The sequence below is a fragment of the Ammospiza nelsoni genome, chromosome 8 (genome assembly GCF_027579445.1).
Source record: "Ammospiza nelsoni isolate bAmmNel1 chromosome 8, bAmmNel1.pri, whole genome shotgun sequence".
NCBI classification, from domain to species: domain Eukaryota; kingdom Metazoa; phylum Chordata; class Aves; order Passeriformes; family Passerellidae; genus Ammospiza; species Ammospiza nelsoni.
In genome coordinates this window covers 20,588,843-20,611,974 of record NC_080640.1, presented here as the reverse complement: position 1 = coordinate 20,611,974, position 23,132 = coordinate 20,588,843, and the positions used below count along the sequence as shown (strand labels likewise).

Here is a 23,132-nt window from a genome sequence, read left to right as displayed (position 1 = left end):
CTGAAGTGAACGAGTTGTAGGCCAAATTCAGAATGAGTTTCTTATGTCCTGTATTTTTCAGGTGTTTTCAGTAGCTATGATTCTTGTCAGTCAGAAAGCAGTTACAAATATCCCATTAAAAACAAGGCATTAAATTCAGATTATTACACTGGTGATAAAATATTTGGTAGAAATGTATTCTGCATTACAGATTAACACTAAAAATAAACACTGAGTTTTGACAGGATGGAGGAAAAATGCAGTTTGGGCAGGGGGGCAGTTTTCCCCCTTTTTTGTGATATGCTCAAGAACTACAACATAGAATACAACTATGACTGGTTGTTATTTGGATGGATCAGGCAATGGCAGATCTTCAACAACTTCTCCCAGCATGTTCAATTTAAACCAAGCCCAGAGTTAGCTCATTTTAGACCAAAGTCTGTGTGCTGTTGTGTTTGCCCTAAACCTTTGTCCTTGTTGCGAAACTGAGGAGAGGTTAAAGGCCTGTGCCAGTGCTCAACCCTTGCTCCACAGGAGTGTGACTTGAAAGTGGGCTTCTGTGCTGGGCTCCAACACAAAAGTATTTCCAAAGCAGTTGCTACCACTCCTAAATGATTAGGCTTCTCTTTGTTTTGGTTTTTTTTGGGTAAAAAGGTAATGTTCAGATGTTTACTGGTTTATTACACACAGTTAAGAAAAAAATAATTTGCTTCATATATCTGGAAACTACAGTTTATGAACAGAAGGTCAGTAGTTGAAGGTCAAATTACTGGTACTGTATATGGGAGTTGTTTGTTATCCATTCAGTCATCAAGTGCCAGTAAATTAATGACACCAGTGTACCACCATTTTAGCAAGTTATCTTCTGAGTGTATAAAAACAGGAATATGTTGCTTCTATTGTCAGCAATAGAAGATCTGAAAATAAGCTGTTTAAAACAATACAAGCATCAAATTTTTGGGCATCTTTTTGCATTTGTGTGTCTGGCTTATGCTTTTTCACCTTTATGCTGGAGTTTCTTGGCCTGAGCTCTGTACCAATTTGTTGTGATGTCAGATACTGGCCTCTCAGACAGGCCTGACTAACCTGATGTGCTATCACAGTTTATAAATAGCCCTAGAAAATTAGGGCATACTCCCAGTAAGGGCTGAGCTCTGTATATTGGAATTGCAGTGGTGGACCAGGAGTGGCTTGGTAAGGTGTGCTGATGCCAGGAGCTGAGGTGTGCTGGGAGGGGTTCATGGTCTCAGCCTTGGAATAGTAGATACGGCAGTGGGAAAGCATAAAATGGGATGAGTGCATTTTAACTGATGTTTTCTAGTTTTTAGTTTTCCTTACTTAAAAATTCATTCAATGTGTGTTGATTAATTTAGATTCTTTTCTACCTCCTTGACTTGTATTACTTCAAAGTCCCAGTGGTTTGATATGTTAGAAGATTTTTGTGTGCAGACTGCTGGAAGTACACAGTGCAAACAAGGAAAAGAGAAGGCTTTTCATAGAAGGGTCCAAACAGAATACATTTTGATGCCAAAGGCACCTTTGTGTAACAGCTGTTACTTAAGAATGATGTTTTTTATTATAATTCACTGAAGAGAAACTAATGCTATTGAGAAATTACTATTTTGTATAGGTATGTGATATTTTATGTCTCTCCTCTTGTAGCATATTCTGCACAGTGCTTTATTGCCATCTATGTCCTCTTGTCCCACTGTTTTCCTTCATATCCTGTTTTGCCTTCTCAATGCTGAAGTCAAAATATACACTGCTAAAACTAGAGATTCTTTTTTTTTATCTTGGAGAATAAATTTGTAGTTGGAATTGTTTTCATCCAAGCTTGAAATTCTTTTTGCTTTCCTGCAATTTTTTGGATACTACAATTGAAAGGATACTGGCCATGTATTAGTGCATATGTGGCTGGAAAGGATATGTGGAAGTGAAAGTCAAAATCTGGTATTTTCTTTCCTTCTGTTTTTTAAGACAGAAACTAAATATAGTGAATGTTAAACAGATGGCTATGCTGTCACATAATAAATATTTAAAGAAAATTAAATTATGTCCTGCCTGCTCACTGACGACAGTTCCAGCCCCCACAGTAACAGCAGTATTAATAATAGGAGGATTTACAGTGTATTTATTTTTTAATTCTCAAAGTGAGCTACCTAGCAAGGTCATTTGAGGAGATATTTTTTAATGTGGGAAAGATAAGTGATGTACTTGAGGTCATCCAGCATGTCAGAGTCTCTTGAAAGAGCGTGCAGGGTCCCCTTGACTTCCAGACAGTGTGTTTCCATTTTAAACCATGCTGATTTGCAAATACTCGAGTACTTCCTACAGAACTTTGGGCTTTGATGTGTTTTTTTCCTGAATTCCAACCTAATTGTTCATAAATGTTAAGTTGCCAAGAGGAGATAATAAAACTAGGCTTGCATTCCTGTTCAGAAAAAAAACTCCCTGCACTGTAAGTCCTCCTGAGAGTTTTGTTGTGAAGAGACAGTGGTGGATGCCAGAGAGATGACGAAGACTTAGCTGAAATGAGGGGTTTTATTTATACAGCTGAGTTTCATCTTGTGGTATTAATAGCATACAGGCATTTCTTTTGGAGAGAGGGGATGGATACTGTATTTAGCAGAGGTCGGTGTGTTACTCTTTCTGCCATGAGCAGGAAAATCCCATTGCCTTCAACTGTTCACACACATTACCTATGTTTACTGGGAGGAGTCTTCTGTAAATCATTCTGATGTTGCAAGTTTGAAAGCTCTGTAAGAGATACAGGATGAGGACAAGAACTGTAATATTTCACCTTAAGGTGAGAAGGCTGGACAGCAGATCAGGTTCATGGCAGTAACAAAGTTCATCTGGCCATGGTCCTCCTCCTTTTCCTCAGGATTCTGCAGATGTGCTGGAGAGCAGGTTGAGTTCATGAATTGTCTCAATTACCTATTTCTTACTAACTTTTACTAATACTATTCCATCCTCTGCAAGTAATTATATCTCATAATGGAAGTGGAACTGGTGCTCATTGCATGATAATTCAAGTGATGGGAGTAGTTTGCTGCTATATTGCAGCAGAGTGTATGATCTGGGGGGTGAGTAGGATGGTTTTTGGATTTGGGGGCAGGTTTTTTCCAATTGGTGGGGAAATGAGGCCTGGAATTCTTCCCTGCCTCTGTAAAAATTTGTCATCTGCCCCAGCTTACAGATATATTAATAGTATCATGATCTCTTACATGCATGGTTGGTCCTGTTGCCTGGATACAAACATAAAGTGATTAGAAAGATACCATTAATATGAAGTGAACAAAATAGGTCACAGAAGTACCCAGTTATATGTTTTTCCTGTGTGCCCACCATGCATACTGGTACTTGACTCTTTTGCTTGCTTGTTGCAGATTGTGCTTTGCTCCAATGCTGCATTAGGCTTTTCACTAAGCTGCAAGTGTAACCTGTGTGATGTTTTCTGCCAACTCTTTCTCTGTGGTTTCTTCCCTGTTCTTTGAAATTTACCCTTATCAGTTTTTCTCACATCATTTGTACCCTTCTGTGGTTACCTTTGTGTATCTGATCAAATGCTGTTTTGTCTCCTGAACTTTTTTCAGTATGCAATTGTATTTTTAGTTTCTGCATACTGCATTACTCTTCTTGGTAAATATATGCACTGTATCACATGAAGGAGTATTAAAAATGCTACAAAAGCCTTGTTTTTTAACATCTCCCTAGGGTCTTGTGATGAATTTGTTAAGGCTCTGGGGAGATGTCCCTTTCTAACCTAGCTTCTGGTTTAGCTCTTTGCTTTTCCATCATTTCCTGCAGCATTTCTGATTTTCTTAATAAAAACACATACTCACTTCTGATACACTCTTAGCTGGTTTTGCATGCTTTTTTTCAGGTGTAGTTGAAAATGTCTGTGGCTAGCTTGCTTTTTTTTCAGTGACTCCTTTATTTCTTAAAGTCTGCACTCTAACTTAAGGCGTGATTTTTCTATTTTCAGCTGTTGTAGTGTAGCACTCCATCATACTGTAGTTTTAAGAGTGAAGAAACTAAAGCAATTTTTTAGTTCTCCTGATTTAACAACCAGCTGCTGGAGGTGAACTGCAGTGACAGAGTTCCTTGTTTCCTTCAGTTGTGGGATGAGCTGTTTGCTTAAACCCTGTTGTGCAGGCCTTTGGTATGAACTGGCATGAACTTAGGAGAAGAAGGAAGAATGAAAATAGTGATATTGGCTTCCTAAATGCAGGATGGTGAAGAAAGAAAATATTTCCTGCTTTCTTTTGGAGAATTGTTGCATGGTGTTCAAGCACCACTGTTTCTGTGAATGAGTGTTGGTGCAGGCGTTACACGTGTGTGTTATTTGGTGATAAGGAAGGGGAGAGGAGCATTGTTTTGTGGTTAATGAGCTTGTAACTGTGATTAGAAAATTAAATCTAGGCCTCTTGCTCTGCTTTTCATGTGATCTTTGGTAGTTCACTCATTGCTGTTTCACTTCTGTTTGTGTAAAATTTGGATAATACTTCTGCTTGTGTGCTGTATCCATTTCTTGTGGAAAGGATGTGGAACAGCATCTGTGTTTTGTTAGGCATACAGAAATCTGATTACATGTACAGATACTGTTAGAATCCTAGTGGTTTTGGTTGGAAAAGACCTTATCTAGTTACTAGTACTCCTGCCATGACCAGTGACACCTTTCCACTAGCCCAGGTTGCTCAAAGCCCATCCAACCTGGCTTGAACACTTCCAGGATGGGGCATCTGCAGCTTGTCTGGATGATTTATTGCTATGCCCCACCACCCTCTTAGTAAAGAATTTCTTCCCAAACAAAACCTGCCCTCTTTTAGTTAGTTTAAAGCCATTCCTACAAGTCCTATTACTGCATGCCCTTGTAAAAAGGGCAGCTCTGTGTTTGGGTAGATACACAATATGCAATGAACCTAGCCTTAGCTGAAGCCTTTTTGTCTGTGCTGTAATGTAAATAGAAGTGAGAATATAGTTGAAACAAATTATAAAAAGTTTTCTCAACAATTTGGTCACAAAACTCTGTTTCCTGTTTTTTACAGTAAGTGACATTTTTAAGTGTTGTCACAATTATTGTGTGATGGCTTTCAGATGTCATATATCCACACACAAATACATTAAAGAAAGATTGCTGTCTGTCATTTCATTACTTTGTTTCTTTGATGTCATTATTGTTTTATTTTAACAGCCAGTCTCCTTTCTGGCTTACTTTGAGGCATAGAATGCACTGATGAGAAATAAAAAAGAAGAGAATGCTGTATCCAGTCATGGAAGTGCTGTGTGTAATACGGTGTCCTGTTCTTAGTACCCAATCTACTGTTTTGGAGGAAGTGATAGAATCTTTATTTTTTGTGTTATGGAAAATTGATCAATGGAAGAAACTGACCTGGATTGCTCCAGTCTGAACTCAGACTACAGCAGTCCTACATGATCTTTCTCTTTACTGTGTTCTGGAACAATGGACTGCTGCAGATATTTTTGCACACCATATTTGAGGAAAGATGAGGGCCAACTGAAAGTAGCTCAGGTGAATGTAATAGCAAAGGAAACGTGACCTACCAGGAGAGAATGGAACAATCAGAATTATTCAGGCTAGAGGAGTTACAATAATGTAAAAATTTTAAAGCATGCTGCAAAGAGGAAAAAAAAAAATTCTCTCCTATTCTCTCTGCCCAGAAGTAAAGGGTGTAAGTTGTATAATTAGAATTCAGGGACAGCTTTCCAACAGTGCCAGCAGTTAAGCAGTAGACTGGATTGCCTAGAAACCAGGCATAGTCTGTCCTGGAAGATAATAGCAGAGATAACAGGCAAATGTGGAAATGCTTTAGGTGTCACTGATCCCAAGCCTGTTGCCTGTGATTGCCAAGGGTGCTGAAATGGTTTCTATATAGTTTCCCTTCAATTTTAGGCATATTCTTTGTGCTGATAATTTTCATTGAATTTTCCTGAGAGTTTTTCTTTCTGCTAAATATTGCTTCAGTCAAGCTGGAGACTTAAATACATTAAAGGTGAAGGTGTCCGTTTAGAAAGTGTATGCTAGAGAATGCTAATATATATAATGGGGGTTTTCTTCTAAACATCTTGTTTACTTTTTTTTACAGTGCTGATCACATGACTCTTTTCACTGACAGAAAACATAAATTCTTACTGAGTAACGACAGGAAGTTTATAGCTCATAATTAAAGACCTCTTTTTCTGGAGTTTATTTCTTTCTCATCTTTCTCATTTTCTTTGTTGCTATGGTTTCAGACTGCCCAAGAGTTCTCTCTGTTATAATTTCCTTAAATAATACACATTATTCTGTGTATTTAACCCACCTCACTCAAAGTTGTGTCCAGATGAAATTTTATTTGTTTTTGCCTTCTTTTGCAATTATTTAATAACAACCTGAAAAAAATAGATGCTGATGTTTGAGAACTCCACAAATACCCTTCTTCCATGCTCAAAACTGATCAGTGATTCTTGTTTCATTTCTTTTTGCCAGTTTCCTGCTTGTGACAGTACTTTGTTCTTCTTGCCTGCACGCTGACTTGAGTAGCCCTTTGTGAAGGACTCTACCAAATCTTTTGAGAAAGTTCCAATAAACAGTGTGTTTTTGTATTCCTTTACTCCATCAAGGTTTTTCTAATCCTTGAAAGAATTCAGCTCCTTAACAAATCTACCTTGTGTTCAATTCATCTTGTCCCCTCAACTATGCAGAAATCTTCAGTGTTCGTTCACATGGTCTTAAGGCTTCTCCTTCTGTTTGTTTCTGGGAAGTCTTTGGGTTTTTGCAGACTTCCCAGTTACAGGATGCCAGGCGTACTTTCTGACACTAAGGTGATGCTTACAAGTGGGAATTCAGTACAGGATTCGATGGATGTTTTCTGTGGTCTAAGTTCTCACACAGTCCCATTCTCGTGTCCCTGCATAATCTGTGCAGAGTACCATTACAAGTATTTGTGCAGATGCACAATGCACTAAATTTAAAATAGAAAAGTAACCTGGCTCACCACAGGGCAGTGGTGGCACGACAAAGGTAATGTGCTGCTGGATAATGTGTGGGAAAGGGAAGGAAGGGAGACAGCTGCTGCCTTCTAACAGCACCCCTGGCATAACTGTGTCTTGTAACTGGCTTAAGAGACATCAGGTTGTGTGTTTTGGTCACTTGCATTAGATAATTCAGGCTGAGAGTAGGAAATGCACAACAGGAAGACACAGAAATGCAAACATGGTAGTGCTGAAGAATACTCTATTTAGCCATGTGGAGTCCTTGTATTGTTGTATCTTACTGAAAAATGTACGGTTTTACACCTTTATTGGAGGCTGGAGTCTTTCTAAACTTCTAAGATGCCAAATGTTAGAAGTGAATTAACAGTGAAGACACTAACAGAGGAACTAGAGATAGTAGAACTAATTGGAGAATTAAAAAAAAAAAGTACTTCCTACTTGTGGGGAGGCCCTGGGGAGAATTCAGTCAAAATGGTTTAACAAGAAATGTGCTTGTGTGTGCTCCAGGGAAGGAGTGAAACTGGAAAAGCACTAGTTTTTCAAGCACCAGAAACATTTGGAGTGAATAGCTGCACAGCAGATAAATCAGTTTACAGATGTGTCATGGTAGCAGGTGGTAAATTAATACAGTTTTGAGTTACAAAAATTAAAGAGAAGGTCCTTCTTGAACAACTGTGAGAGTTAACTTGCAAGTTGTACCAGGCTCAAACTTCTTGTTTTTAGATAGATTTAAATGAACTGGAGAGATTGGAGGGACAAATGGCAAAGGAGTACAGACATGGGACCTACAGGCACACATGCTTTCTTGGCTATATGATAACCAGAAGTGTAGCTGAGAGATGTGATAAGAGTCTACAAATATTTGAATGGTGCATACTTGAAAGATAGAAACTAATTAAATTAGTCAAGTGAGAAGGGGCATGACTAGAAATAAGGGAATGAGGTTATAAAATATATTGAAGTATGGAATAGTCTGCCCAAAGGAAAGACTGGAAGAACAAATATATAAAAACAAATATATTATACAGAAGACTGATAGAAATAGTCAGGAAATACTCTAACATCAAAGACTCAATTTTCTAATGAAAATAAATTAAATAATTTGGAAATCTTTTACCCATTTAATTTATGTTTGCTTTTGAGGTATTAGAACAAGTTGGCAGACTCTCTTAACTCTTTAATATTGCCTCCATACTGCTTCCTGCTGATTCAAATCTACATTATTGCATACCAATCTTAGATCCTGCCTTTCTTCAGGAAAAAAGTATTTTAAAAAGGAACAGTTGGGCAAACAGTACAAAAGGTATAAGGGGACAAGAAAGGTGAGTAAGTTTCAGGAATGATTTTTCAAGAATGGTGTCCTGCTGCATTCTGCTTAAGAGCTGTAGCTGCAGATACATGGGAGCAAACTAGTACCAGATACAGGCATCTAAATGCACTGGTTTGTTCCTGTTTGCATCTAGTGGGGAAGGTTAAGGGAGCTCCTGGACTGTGAATTACTGTTTGTGTTATGTGTGGCCACCTGCACATGATAGGATGGTATGAACAGGATTGACACCTTTTTAATGTAGAGGAAGGCAGCAGAGAATTTTTCATTAATGAAATAAAGTGCATCTTAACATTCCATTCAGAAAGTCAGTTTGGCTGCATCTGAACGGATAGGGAGCAGCCCTAAGCTGCTCTGTTTGGCTGGTGCCATAGGGTAAACAGTAAAATGTGTTCAGGTTCACTGCTCCCCTCAGTAACTTCTCTGGGTAGGTGCCCGGTGCCTGCTGGGCTCTGCTGTGGTAAAGTGGACAATGAGAAGTCATCACATGGAGCTGCTGCCCCAGACCCCAGCTTGGGGGAGAAAGGACTTGCCTATGCTTGGCATTTGCTGGGTGATTCCTGTAGGCTGGAAGGCAGCCCATGGAATTAATTTGAGGAGATTATTTAAAGAATTTGGAAAGTGTACCAGTCTGGGGGTGTCCCTTTGCAAAGCAAAAAACCCTGAATCTTTTTTTCAAACACAGCTATGAGACAGCAATTTATATTGCTCCATTTAATTTCTATACATGGCCTCTCCATATCCCCAGGATCAGCTCAGTTGTTCAGACCATGGTGCTAATAGCACCAAGGCTGTGGATTTGATCCCTGTACAGACCATTCACTTCAGAGTTGAACTCAGCCATCCTTGTGGATCTCTTCCAGCTCAGAATATTCTGTGATACTGGTATTATGCAGTCTGCACAAGAGTTTCAGTTGCTGTCTGAGCTCTGGTATTGATGATTTCCTATGAGGGCATGTTTTAACTTTCTCATTACAAAGAAATGTTGTTATGTGAAATTTAAGGCCAAGTTCTCTGGCAGTTACAGTCAAGGAAGTTGGATCTCTGTTGCCTGGTGGACTGTTAACTCTTAATTCAAGGGGTTCTTAGCATATTTTTTCTCTTCCTACTTTTCCTTCTGTATACTGGGGGTTGGTTTCCATGATTGAGAAATACTGCATTTGCTTTCACTTGACATGTTTTTAGGGAGCCCCAATAGTGCGTGCACTGTGTTGAATATTTTCTGTTTAGAACAAAGTGGTTGGTTGCACAGCCTGTGTGCAGTGCTCTTCAGATGTGTATAAAATAAAGTACCCTTTGATCTTTCTTTCCTGTGTATCTCTAATCTAGACTCATTCTGGGTTTTTTTTCCCAGCTGGAGGGTGTGCTTGTAAGCCAGGCATTGTTGACTTTGCTCTGTGTGTTGGCTTCTGAACAAAGGCACTGCTGAAAAGGTGAGTGCTTAACTTCCATCCTCTTTGATGCAGGTTTACGTTTAGAGGAACTGATAAATCCAGACTTGCAAAACCTGTCACCTTAAACTGTATCTAGGTTTGCAATGGAAAAAGTCTAATCTACCAGCTCACAAAATTGCAAGAATCAGCCATCAAAACACTGTGAGGCTCTGGTTTAGTGTAAATTGTGTGGCATTCTGCAGCACTGGAGACCAGGGAAGCTGACAGGTAGGCATGTTTCATCTCTTGAACAGATCTGAATTTAGAGCTAGAGAAATATCTGAGACCCTGAAAATAAATGATACAAATTCAATACCCAGCCTGTAATCTACACAGGAAGGGATGGCTGAGGGGCATGCATGTATTTCCTATGTAGTTGTGTGAATTTCTCTTAAGATTCTATGTTTACCACATCAACTGTCTTCTGAAGATAGCTGAGGTACCTGAGCATTAACTGAACAGACTTTTATCAAATCGACAAGACTGTTTATAAGATGGGGAATAAATTTAATGGCATTACTCTCCTGCGAGTACTTATCAAGAGTTTTTCAAAATCTTCCCCCTCAGTCAGTGAAATACTGAGTGTGCCAGGTATGTAAAAGTGCAGTGATGAAGGGGAGTGTCAAACTTAGTTTATAGGAAGTAAACAAAACTTTGTTTATAGGAAGTTATTAGTATTCTGAAGAAGGGTAGATGAAAGTAAATATGTGATATTGTAATGTCTGTATTAGTCTGTTTTCCATGAAACTGCATTAATCATCAATTCAATTTCAAGATGTATCTTTGAAACCATGAAAGGCAAGGCAAGATTCTCCTAGTTTTGTTTGTAGATAAATTTGTCTGGTAAAGCAAGATCTTGTTCTGTGATTATCTTGCTCTGATTTCAATGAGAAGAACCTATCTGACCAAGGACTCTTACAGTCTCCTAACTGAAGGACACTAAAATCAGTTTACTGCTTACAACTTCAGAAGTAGTTCTGTGTGGCAGAAATATGTCCCTGGCTGACATTTGACATGACAGTATGCATTGAATTTAAAATTCCATTTGGTTTGCAATGTTTCCTCGGTCGGGAAGTGGTGAGATGCAATCATGACAAATACAATATCAAGAAAGATTAGCAAGCAAGCAAGAAATAAGTTTAATTTAAGAGGTGGCAGGTAGATGTAAGGATCTGTCCAGGAAGAAGTTGCAGTTATGAAATTGTAATTTTATTAAATAATCATAAAGAATAATCCTCTGTACCTGGGGGCTTGTAGAGAATAATCGTTTCTAATAAGGTTGAGTTTAGCAATTACAATGGTACTCTTGAGGCTAAGCATTTTTGGTCTTTCTACCATTAGCGGCTAAATCATGTGAGACTTTGTGATACAACTGAGCTGAGTTTGGGTTTTTTTCTTCTGAAGCTTACTGTTGTAGACAAGGCTCTAAAAGTGAGTAAATCTTGTATGTTGAAGAAAACTGTAAGGACAGTTACTGACGAGCCATGTGTTTTTGTGCTTGTCCTCTAGAAAACATGAATTTCTTTAAAAGAGCCAAACCTTCCCCCATCCTAAGCAACTCTCTTAATTTTATTTCCCAGTGTGATGCTTTTATGAAATATGTAGCCTTAAGAATCTACATCAAGTTGCTTCTTTACTCCTGTCATTTCTCTCACCCTTCTAAATGAGTTACTCTTTGCCCTCTGCCGTAGCCATGTAACTGGCTGAACTGTGAATGTGCAGTGACTTGGTGCAGCTACAAAAGCAATATATAATGCGCAAGCCAGGTTTTTTAATGAGACAGCCTGATGAGACCAGAGATACAAGCATCACTGGATTTAGTGATGTAGTTTTAGGTATTGAAAGAAGCTGATTGCTCATAACTCCTGCTTGGTGGTATCTGTTTCTTTGTGCTTTGATTTGTGATGCAGGAAGACCTGAATATCTTTTTTGGTACATGTAGAATCGGTAGAGGCATCTTTGGAGTCCTTAATTAGCATACTGCATTTTCACTTCCTTTTCCATAGCAAGAGAATGGATGATTTGGGAGTGGTTGTATGTATGTAGGTTTACTGCTGGAAAACTTTCTGAGATCCTTTTTGAGATTCTCACTCACCAGAAATTCAGGTGCAGGACGAAGTTTTAGACCTCTATATTGAAAACACCAGATTTGAACATGGAGTTGTGCTCTCCTGAGAGCTCTGGGCACGTAGGGCTGTATTAGCAGCAACTGCCTGAAGCAGACCCTTCCTGCTGAGGAATCTTTTTCCACCAGACATCTCTCTCCAGTAAGCATCCTTGTGATTCCTTTCAGATGTGCTGGCCGTTGTGGATTTGCGTGTATGAGGATGGATATTGCACTGAATTTGGTGTCTCTCCCAAGCTGGCAGAGCTGTTCCCAGCTGTCAGTGACTCACAGTAGCCGAGTTGCTGTCTCAGAGTTCAAGTTAATGGAATCTGCAGTTCAGTTTCCCTTGATTTGTTGGGCAGAGATGAAATTTCCCATGAACTAGCAAGAGCAGGAGGGAGAGTCCATATTCAAAGTAGTAGCTTTGAAGATGTGTTGGGTCTGAAAAATCTGTGAGAAACGCTGTCCTTACTTCCTAAGCTCTTCCTTGGGAATAACTCCTCCTCAGGTGTTTCCTTTTGTTTAGTCTAGCTTCTTCCACTGTACTTATTGCCAACAATCTCAGATTTCCAGAACTGCATTAAATATGTAATAAATGTATGCCACATGATTGTCATCTTATTCTTTCCCTGAATGGATGGCAAACTTCATTTGGATTTAGAGCTTCTGTTTTCTCAGCAGGGTAACTATTTATGCCAAAGAAAAAGGGCACAAATGTCATCAATGCAATTCACTCATAGAATTAATTTATTTACTGGGTGAAAAGTTAGATTTTTATCCTGTCTTTTTTGCCACTTGACATTTTTACCAAGCAGGTTATCTTATGGTAATATGGAAGGATATTTGAAATAACTGGAGTGTACCACATACAATGGGGACATGGTTTTTACATGTTGATTTTGACAGTTGTTCTGATAGTGTGTGATTCCTCTAGAGAGCCTGCTGGACTGCTATAGAGCTCTGTTTGAATGTAGGCAGTATTAAGTGCTGGCTAGTGAACAGCACTGATTCTTCCAGAATCAGTAGGAACCTTTGAATTTTGTTTATTTTCTTGGAAGACAGCTGTTAAGTGATTGAGAATCACTATCAGTTTCCAAAATAAATAGGTCTTCTGAAACTTATTTGCCTTCTTGTTGCTCTGTTACAGAGTATCAGAATATTGCAAGCAAGTTCAGTCTGAACTCTTGTAGCTGGATTATAATGCATGTAAACCTTGGGCATGTGTATGAAGAGTATTTTCTAGTTCAGGGTGCTGTTAGAAAATGCATGTGAATCCAAGAAAATAGCAGATGTTTGCTGTTCAATGTTGTGGCTTTTCTATTGTCATTAATCTATTAGAAGAAAGCTCAGAGTAAGAAGATGATATTCAGTTCACTAATCAGTAAGCAAAGAAGGGAAGAAGTAATAGATACAGTTTTATTTTCTCTTTATGCTAAGCAAGAACAGCCCAAGAAGATTAAATGTGTTTATATTTCAGACTTCAGGTGTATTTTTCCATTAAGCAGGATTGCTTTCTTCTCTCCAGCTCTATGTTTGCTTCTGTTGTCTACCCTTTTATAAACAGTAATCCTGTCTTTTTCAATGGAATTACAGATAGTGAAACTCCTCTGATGTAGCACAGATTTGCCAAATTGAGTTTATAGGGCATATTATTCATAGTGAGGTTAAGGACCCTTTCGAGGTACTTCTCTCTATTACTACAAAGTACTTGTTTTACTGTCTGGTAAATTTTTTTTTTTTTTTTTTTACATCCACCATCACAGGGAAATATTGAAGTAGTTTTCCTGCCCCACAGTTACTCTCAGGGCATGTGGAGGGCAAGAGTTTCATGTGTTGACTGAAGACTTGTTTGCATGAATGCATTGAGAAAAGGTAAAATATGTGTTTTACAGCTAGGAAGTGAGTATGTAGTAAACTCAAATACCAGCAAGTACCTTAAATCATGGTGTAGACTTATTATTTTGAAAAAATGTTTACCTGAGTTTGCTGTGTCTTTAGCTTTCTTTCTAAATATCTGAAGAATGAAAGCTCCTGTATATGGCAAGGAATTTTCTAATGATCTCCCCTACTGATTTCAGTGACATATTAAATTCTGCAGAAGTCATACAGTACATGCAAAAGTTCTTTGTTTATTGTTGGATTTTTTCATGTTGGTGTTGTGGCACTGACTTTGGTGGTTGTTCAGAGTCCTAAGAGCAGTCTTTGCTAGAGGACATGTTGTAATTAATATCAGACTGATTGGAATAACCTATGGTCTTAAGAAATGTACTAGAAATTGTGCTTAGGAATGTACAGTAGGTGATAATACTGAAAATATTGTGTAGATACTGTTTGTTACCCAGACTTCAACATGCAGTGTTTTCTAGTCACCTTGGAGTCTAGGAAAGGATACAAGAGAAGCGAGGGCAGAGAGCTACATACACAAATGAGAAGTACCACTGTACCAGATAAATATGATTCTAACTTTTTTTAAGTGTTGGATACTTCAGCACAGGGTATGTGGAAGCCCTCCGGCATGCATGATTAAGGGAGAAGAGGAAAAAAAAGCCAGATAGAAAACAGATATAAACTTGCACAATTGTCCAATATTTGAGCAACATAAACTCCAGCTCTGAATTGTCCTCTGTACTATCTTACAGTATCCTGATTTTTGTGAACTAATATAATTCATTGCAGGGAAACTGCATCAAAATTCACTCTGTTTCTAGAAGCTTTTTGTGGAAGAGGATTTCCCACAAAAGACTTATTAAATTTATCTTACTTTGCCCTCTACCTTTTCACTCAGTTATGTAATTTATAACTTTTGTTCTTCCTTGCCCTCTTGATAGGTCAGAATTCCAAATCTTTCAGTCATTCTCTCCTTGCAGCTGCTGTCTGAATTCATTCCATCTGACTTCTGCAGCCTAATAGAGGAAATCTTAGACAAAGCATGTAATCTTGTGTTTTGGAAATTAGGAATCAAAAGCATATGTTTCAAGTAAGGAAAGGACTATCTCCATCTCAGAGTACCTGATCTGCTCGTCCTGTGTCAAAAAGTGAATAATCTGATAAATTTCCATCTGTCATCAAGATAGCCAGTCAAAACCAGAGCTTTTAAGACAAGAATGCTGTAGACTGTTTGTTCTGTTGAGCCACTTGAGGGGCTCTGAATGTAAGGGACTTTGCTGTATGTGCAAGTAGCATCAAAGGCAGAAGTCCTTCAGCCAAGTCCAAAAGGCACCAAGCAGTCTCAGGGTCAGCTGTGCAGCACTGGCAGATTGGCAGATTGTCTTCCCAACCTGAAATGGCACCTGGAGCTTACTGTTTGCCATGTCATTATTAAGAAAAGTACACATTATTCTTTTGGCTCCACAATGTTTTAAAAGCAGTTTACAGCTTCATGTCTGTTCTCTCTTCTCCTAGTGCTTTATGACTCTTGGGTTTGACCTGTTTTCTTGAGCTGAAATATTTTATCTTGTCATAAAAAGAGGTCCCTCTTGCTTTTGTTATGTGTTGTAACTTCAGTAGCTGAATTTGAAGTATGGTAATTGCTTACTTTCCAAGATAGTAGAGGTGAGGAAAAGCAGCAATGTGAGTAGGTGCATTCGTGTAACATATGAGAGAATAGTGTGATGATGAAAGGCAGTGAGCTTCTAAATAAGCACAGGGAGAATGTGTGTGTGGTAGAGAGGGAGGTGTCTCAAAAAGCTGTTTGTTCTCCTGAGGCTCCCGAGTGCTATAATTGAGTCAACATGTCAAAGTGAAGTATGCCCTGAGCTTTGGGAGCAGGGGAAAACTGCATCTTCTGCACGTACGGGTTTGGATGAACCCCATCTTACAGCGATAATAAGCACTCTGCTTTTGCACTGCTGAAACTACAACTCAACAGAATAGCTGCCCAACCAAGCTCTATAACTGATGTTTCTCTAAGAACTGCTTTAAATCTTTGCTTGGTTGGGAAGTTGTGAGTAATTGGCTTCACCTTTGCTTCTGATGCAGATGTGAACAAAGGTGATGAACAGAGGGGAATATGACTGAATGCGCTATTGAGATACAGGCAAAACAAACTGAAAGCGTCTTCCTTCATTTATTTCTAAGTCTCAGAGAAACAAATATCTGTATGTCTTGGCATATTTCTTATGTTGGTGTAATGTTTTGGGGATGTACTGACTTCCCTTTACTGTAGGATTTTTGTGTTTTAAATGGATGGAAAATGGTTGATTACAGCCCTTTGTCCTGGCAGTTGCAGCCTTTGGCTGTGTGACTTCATGCATGATTCTGCACTGGCTGCTCTCTCCTTGGCCATAGCTCATTGCAGCATTGCTCTAGGAAATCATGTGAAATTAAAAGTTCTTTAAAGCCAATATTTCCTTGCTAACATGCTAATTTTGTCTTGATTGGGTTTTATGTAGAATATCTACAATTGGTGCTTTTGTATTTTATAAATCGTGCTTACTGACATATCTGATGATCTGATTGTTTCCATAGTGACAGCAATGGCAAAAACCTGAAAAAGGAAGGTGACAGCACTGTATTTTTAAGATGAGCTGTTTTACAGAGGAATGGTTTGAGGGGGTGGGAATACAATAGATTTTTTCCAAGCAGTAACAGGATATATTTTTTCAAGCAGTAGTACTTACTTGGAGGTCAGAGAGGAAAGACTTGGCTTGCTATTTTGGCATTTATTTGTGTGGGGAAGTAGTGAGCACAAGGTTAATCTAGGTAATATGAGATGCTTTCAGCAACGTCTCCTTGCTGCTCCAAAATAAAATGCAGAAAACTGAAATGTGTATATTATCTTCACAGGAAAGGTAGAAGTCAATATGCCTGTGAGAAATTGTGTTACATACTTTTGTTTCAAAATTTCTCCCTTCCAAATTTATAAACTAAGCACGGGAAGCTTTTAGTATTAAAAATCAGACACAAAGCCATTAGTGGGAGCTTCAACCTTCTTTTGTCCTTTGGTAAATTCAGTTAGTTTTATTTTATATTCTGGGAACAAGGCTTTATTCCCTTTCATTACACATCATATTATTTGCATTTGAAAGTAAGATACCTTGAGAGAATGTAGGCATATTTGTTTAGAGTCCATGCTGCAACAGAGAGGGGTTTTTTCAAGGCATTTTGTAGGAGCCACAAGCTTCCCTAACATTCCCTTTTGTCGCTGGTGTCGATGCTTCTTCCTGTGGTGCAGTCACTTGAAGCAGTTGCCTGACATACAATATATGCCTGCTGTTCTTATATCAGCACAGACAAGTGAGAGGAGATAATATGAGAGATGTTTGTAAACTATGTGAAATATTTTCGTTCAGGGGCTAACTTTTTTCTGTGAATCTATGCTTAGCATTCTAGTTGAATCACCATACCTGGAGGTATTTAAAATATGTGTAGAGATGGCACTTAGGGACTGCCAAGTCTACCATTTGGTTTGATTTGGGTGTACCTGACAGTGCCAGCTTGATGGCTGGACCGCATCTTAGAGGTCTTTTCCAACCAAATGATTCTGTGACTCAAAGCATGCCTCTCCTGCCCACCCTATCACAGTGCCCAGGATCTGCCGTCAGGCTGGGGACCTTGTGCCCAGGTAGTTCTAGAAAGAGCTTGGAAAGAGCTTAGATAAGTCAGGCTGTGCTGCCCATCTCCAGGTGGCAGGCACATCCTCCAGCCCTGGGGAAATCAAGCAGGCTGGTAGTAAGACACAGGTGCAATGCTCCAATTTAACACATTGTTAAATTCGTATCTCTTATGCCTTCCAGCAAAAATGTGGTATCATACTGTAAACTGAATATGTGTTACATCTTATTACACTGGGGAAGAGAAGCTGGCAGCTGGGAGTTTGTGTTGCTTTTAAAGTTGCACAGGTTGGTTGGTTATCTGTGCCTGAGGCCTCTTAGGTCACATCTGCATTAGTACCTCAGCTGGTTCTTCTGTCATTTTGGTGTCTTGGGAGTGGTGTGCATAAAAATATGTAGTTTATGGTGCTTCTCTATATTTATCTACAGTGTTCTGATCAGCTTGTTGAAAAGTGTTTGATTCTGGTTTTCCATTGACCTGAAGGAAGGGGAAGTTTCCCTGTTGTTTTACAACTGGGATCACTGTGTAAAACAGGGAATTGGTTAAGAAATCATGGGAGCAATTAGTTGTTGCAGAAAGGCTGAAAAAAATGGTGTCATCTGTTCTAAAAAATGTCCTCTTATTTGCAGAATGATACAAATGTAAATAATTTTTTTCTTAAGAGACTGGTTCATTTATAGATACTTGAGTTGTTGAAATGCTGACTTAGTGGAACAAAATGTTGGTTAATTGATGTTATCTCTATGCCCCCACTGCTCCCCACCCAAAAAAATCTCCAACCCATTGTTTTTGTATTATTTTCGCTGATGGGGTTTAAAGGCATTGTTTAGTGCTTTGCCTTAAGTAGTGTCCTGTGTCCCAAGCATATGTTGGACATCACTTGTATTTCAGTAGCATTATGAAATGTAGACAGAAGTAGACATTTAAACATGCCTCTTTCATGTGAAACATATTTAGCTTCTCCATATTTTGTTTCTTCTAACTTACAGTTTTAAATTCGCAGCTTCTTCTGATCCCCATTGGAATGAAGGGGTAGTGGTTTTCTTTCTTGCACTGCTAGTGATAGCATTTAGCGCTGATTCATTGGTGTTGACCCCTCTGCTCCTTGTTAAAAGATAGCTTTATTTGCAGAGGTATCACAGTGAGCTTAATTTGGCTTGCTGTATCTTTGTGGCTGTTTTAATCTTATATGAAATAGATAAAATCCAAAAGGAAATTGGGAATGAAAAGAAAAAAAAACAACAAACCAAAACTAACTATTCACATGTAAATGTACCTATTAAAGCCATAGACTGTGTAGATTTAGATAGTATTATATTAATTTCTTGATGTAGAACTTTCCCTTAGATCTTGGGAAAGCATCTGCAAGGAAGAAAGCATCTCTTATACGTCTTTTGCTCCTGGTTCCAATTACAGGCAGCTGTCTGATTTATACTCAGTGAAAACTGCTAATTGTGCCCTTTTAAACTCTTTTAGTTTAGAGGAAAATGTATTTATTTGCATGAAAATGTTTGCATGTGAAACACTGAAAACCTTTCCTGCAGATACAAAATTTTAGAATTCAAAATTTATAAGCCTCTAATGCTCTCCTAAAAGCTGTTCCTTCCCTGGCTGATAGCTTTTACCTTGCCATGTGTCATTAACATTTACTGCTGTCGCAAGTTCTTGGTAACAGATTGAGGTGACTGTGTGTGCTGGTTTAGATGGCATTTGCCAAACAAATTGTTAGGAATCTTACTGTCATTTGCTCTTTTTCTCTTATGAAACATGAAATTCTTGTGATCCAAAGGATTTATTCTTTTTGTTTCTAAAGTAGTGGAGAGTTCCTGTTTTATGAAAAGTTTTTAAAGCACTGACTAAGTAAAAAAATTAGGTAGGTTTAAATTTCAGTCTTCGCCTCTGTGGTGATTAATGCTGATTCTTTTGAGGAGCTTTTTATTAAAGTCTTATCTTTTATTAATTTTGGGACACACTTGAAAATAGGAAACTATTGGGTTAGTATAATTTTGCTTGTTAGAGAAATATGTTTTGATAAAATTGCACACATAAAGTCCACCTCTCCTGTTTTGGGATGGTGTGTCTGCAGTGGGCAGTACCTGGTAATTCAGTAATTCAGTGGCACAGTATGTTGTTCTTTTACTGATGCCACACACTGTGTTGTCAGGTCAGCCCTGTTACTCTGTCCGTACTCATTCCTACCTCAAAATAATTTCTATTGAGAATGGCTCAGAGATATTTCAGCCAAGGTTGTCAATTTAAACCAAGATGCTTTTGCTTTCCTAGGTGCTGTTCTCAGATTTTTTTGAGGTTTTGATGATTTTTGTGTGCTTTCCAATCATGTTTTTTAGCCTTTTTTATTCCCAGAAACCATTTGTTAGCTGGGCAGGTGCAGTTCAGGATGCTGTGATGTGCTGCTGCCAGTGCTATCCCAGTGAGGTTCACCCCTGGTTCCCACTGGTTCACTTCTCTGTGAAATTGCTGTCAGTAGAGGTGGTAGCTTTAGTAATGCAAGAGCTGTGTGGAGACCACCAAACTTGATCAGAACTCAAGTCAGTTTCTTTCTCAGCCAGCCTGAGACTATTGATGCATTTCAGCTTTTATTATTGCCTGGCAGGCACACATGGTGGGCAGTCCTTTGAATCTTGGCTGTACTGTACTGTTTATTCTTCTGTTTTGGAAGCTGGATAAGGCCTTGATTCTGTGTGGGCATGCTTCACCCTTCTCTTCAGTACCTCTTGGTAGGGTGCCTTTTCAGATACTAGTTTTAGCCAATTCATAGTAGATTTGTTTCCAAAATGTGTATCTCTGTGTGTGCCCTTGGTGAGACACATCAGCATTTCCCATCTGGTGGCTGAAAAGGAGCACACAGTGGGCACTGTGGTTGGTACTACTCTGTGCTCTTGGACTGGTTTTTGTCACATTTCTGAATATTGGTAACATTGTCAGTGTCTTCTTTCTTGCCTAAAGCATGCTGCTGGAACAGATTTGGGAAAGCTCTTCATTTCTAAGGGTATAGTTTTTGGATCATAGCAAGACAAGTGGATAATGTTAATAGATGGCAACTCTTTGAAGTACAGTAGAATCAACTTCAGAGAGAAAGAAAATCCCTTTCCCTGAGCTCCAGATAAACAACAATGCTTTCAAACCTTCAAGAGGATCTAGGTGAAATGCAATGAACAGCAAGTGCAGGGAAGATGATTCTGCTTTTATGGCAATTGGCAAAAATACATTCTTTCCTTTTTGTGCTCCTGTAACAAAGCAAAATAACAAAGTACTCTGAGATTGTTCTATGAAAAGAACACAAAAAGCTTTCTATGTTAAATACCCTCATCGTAATAGATGTCAGTAGAATATGTTTTAAATGGGCTGGAAATATCTCCTTGGAATTCTGAAGTGTCTTCAAAACTAGCTGAAAAAACTGAGTTCATCTGATCATGCAAGTGCATTTAACAGTATTTATTTGCTTATATAGAGTTGTAGGAGTCTGACATCTTCCAGCTGAGGTGTTATTCCCACTTAGTTGGCTTTAGCTGGGAAAGAGAGAATGGAGTAGTCTCATTTCTCATTTTCTTGCTAAAGTCTTCAGGAAAAAAAGGAAAATAGCTCTAAGCCATGGACCTGAAGTTAATTTCAAAAGGTAAATGTGCCCTCCTTTGCCTAAAGAAAGGACTGTCTCGGGAAGATAAGTTGGAGAACAAGTAGCAAGTGACTGTAAGATTGTTCCTGCTGAGGTTCTGTTTTGGTCAGTTGTGGAAGACAAAGGAGAAAATAAAACAATTTTTTTTCAGAGGATGAAAGTGATTTTCAAAAGCAAGAATGTATTCATGTGGCTTTGAAATGATTAGTGAGAATAAAAACTGAAATTCACTGGGCAGGATTGTGTATTAACATGCCTTATGGGTTGCAATGTCATGAATGGTAAAGATTGAAAGTTGTCTATCCAAAATTCAAATGAGTACAATGAAGAAAAATTCATAGTTTTTAAAGAACTATGATCTGAAGCATATTTGTTTATGCATAGGGACTACTGAAAAAACTAAACTCTGCAGGTCATCTTTAACAAAAAGCTCTCTGTATAGATAATAATGTAAGTTTTAAAAAAGTATCACACCAACAGCATGTCCCATATGCAATATAAAAGTGAGAACAAACTCCAAATTGAGAGGTGGGGAGTTTGGATGGGGGTGAGAGATTTAAATGTGTTCTTCAGGAAAGAATCAGTATACAAAACTGAGAAAAAATAAGATGGCAGCAGCCAGGATTTCCAGAGCTTTTCAGTCCTTTGTTGGGTTATCTTGCATAAGTACTTTAGCCAGAGACTCTTTTCAGTAACTGCATGGGGCCAGCTTGGAACACAAACGTGCATGAATCCAAATGTAATTTCCCTGTTGTGCGCATTCTGGCTGTGACAGCTCAAGTTATGAATGTAAAATAGCAGGAAAAAAAGTTCAGAAGATGGCCAGGCCTGAAATGTTAATAAGAACTGACTTACCATGAGATCCCTTGAGGCTGGCAAAGGTGCTTCCCGAATTTTAAGTTTGTCTGCTTCCATGCTTCCTTTTGGTGTGCCTTGGAAAAGAATAAATTAATTCCTTGTTTTTATCTGTGCATCTAAGTTGTTTGACATAACAGAAGTAAGAAACATTTTCTTCCATGTAAGATGCAAAGCAGACAGAGTGATGTTAATCCTCCACTCTGGTTTGTGGTCAGCGCTGGCACACAGACTGAATCGGCATCAGTAGCTTTGATCTGTAGACAAGTACTGTACAAGGAATGACAGTATCTTTCCCTTTCAGGCAGTTCTTTTTTCTGGGGGCAATAATCTGCATTTTCCCCAAATTTCCAGTGTTCAGAAGGCATTTGTCTTTCCTCTGGGTAGGACTGGTGCAGGATAAGGGATTTCCTCTCCCTACATCAATATGCTGCCTGCAGAAAAGACACCTCATCGTGGCCACGGTTTGTCTCAGACTGTGCAGGCAAGGAAAGGGCTTTTCTCTCTTCTGCGTGCAACTTGGACAGCAGAGAGAAACTGCAAAGTTTGCAAGTTTCCCTGCATCTTCAACATTGGATTTTCCCGGGTCTGTACTCTCTCCTTTTTTTCCTCAGCCTCCTTCCATCTCTTGTTACCATGGAGAATGAAATGCCTGTTCCATTCAAGTTGTCGGCTGAATAGGTTTTGAGGTTGATGGATGGTGAGAATCTCTTATCCCTCCTTCTCCAAACACCGCCCCTGCCTGTTTCTTGACATTTCACTTGCCAGAGACTGGCAATCACTGAGTGGGAGCTGAAAAGGAGGCTGGCAGTGTCCTGCTGAGATGCTCTTTCACTTCGTGGATGAAATCAGCAGCCGTGAGAAGGTCTTAAGGGCTTCGGTGCAGAGCCTTGTCCTCAAGCTGAGGCATGAATGCTCACTTGAGTGAATGTTCTTGCTTCCCCAGAGCACCCAGGGAAAAAAGAATTCATATGTGAAACCTGTTGCTGCTTATGACTGTGTTTCAAGGGGTGAGGTAACCTCTGCAGTGTAAAGGGAAAGGTAAGAAATGAATGAATACAATAAATGCTCTGGCATAATCTGTTCCTCTCATATATACTTCTTTACTTGTGTCCATGTCACATCAGAAGTGGAATTTCTTTGCTGCAATCTGACTTGGGTGGTTTCCTGGCTGTGATGCTGAAGTTAGCAGGGGTCTCTGTTTAGTGGGGTTCCAGTACCTGTATGAGCTGACTGCATACA

At 39.0% G+C, this 23,132-nt stretch overlaps 1 protein-coding gene across 7 annotated transcripts in view; it reads left to right on the top strand.

Annotated features, from left to right (window-relative positions):
- Nucleotides 1–23,132, top strand: part of NDST2 (N-deacetylase and N-sulfotransferase 2) — a 130,493-nt gene that overhangs the window by 18,200 nt on the left and 89,161 nt on the right. For 2 of the 7 annotated variants that reach the window (XM_059476689.1, XM_059476688.1), the window contains exon 2: nucleotides 9,660–9,738. The exons of 4 other annotated variants lie outside the window; for them this stretch is intronic. The gene's annotated coding sequence lies outside the window, so the exon portion shown is untranslated. Of the gene's footprint in view, nucleotides 1–9,659; nucleotides 9,739–22,741; nucleotides 22,932–23,132 lie in introns of those variants that run through there. One more of the 7 variants, XM_059476693.1, reaches the window with a different exon arrangement.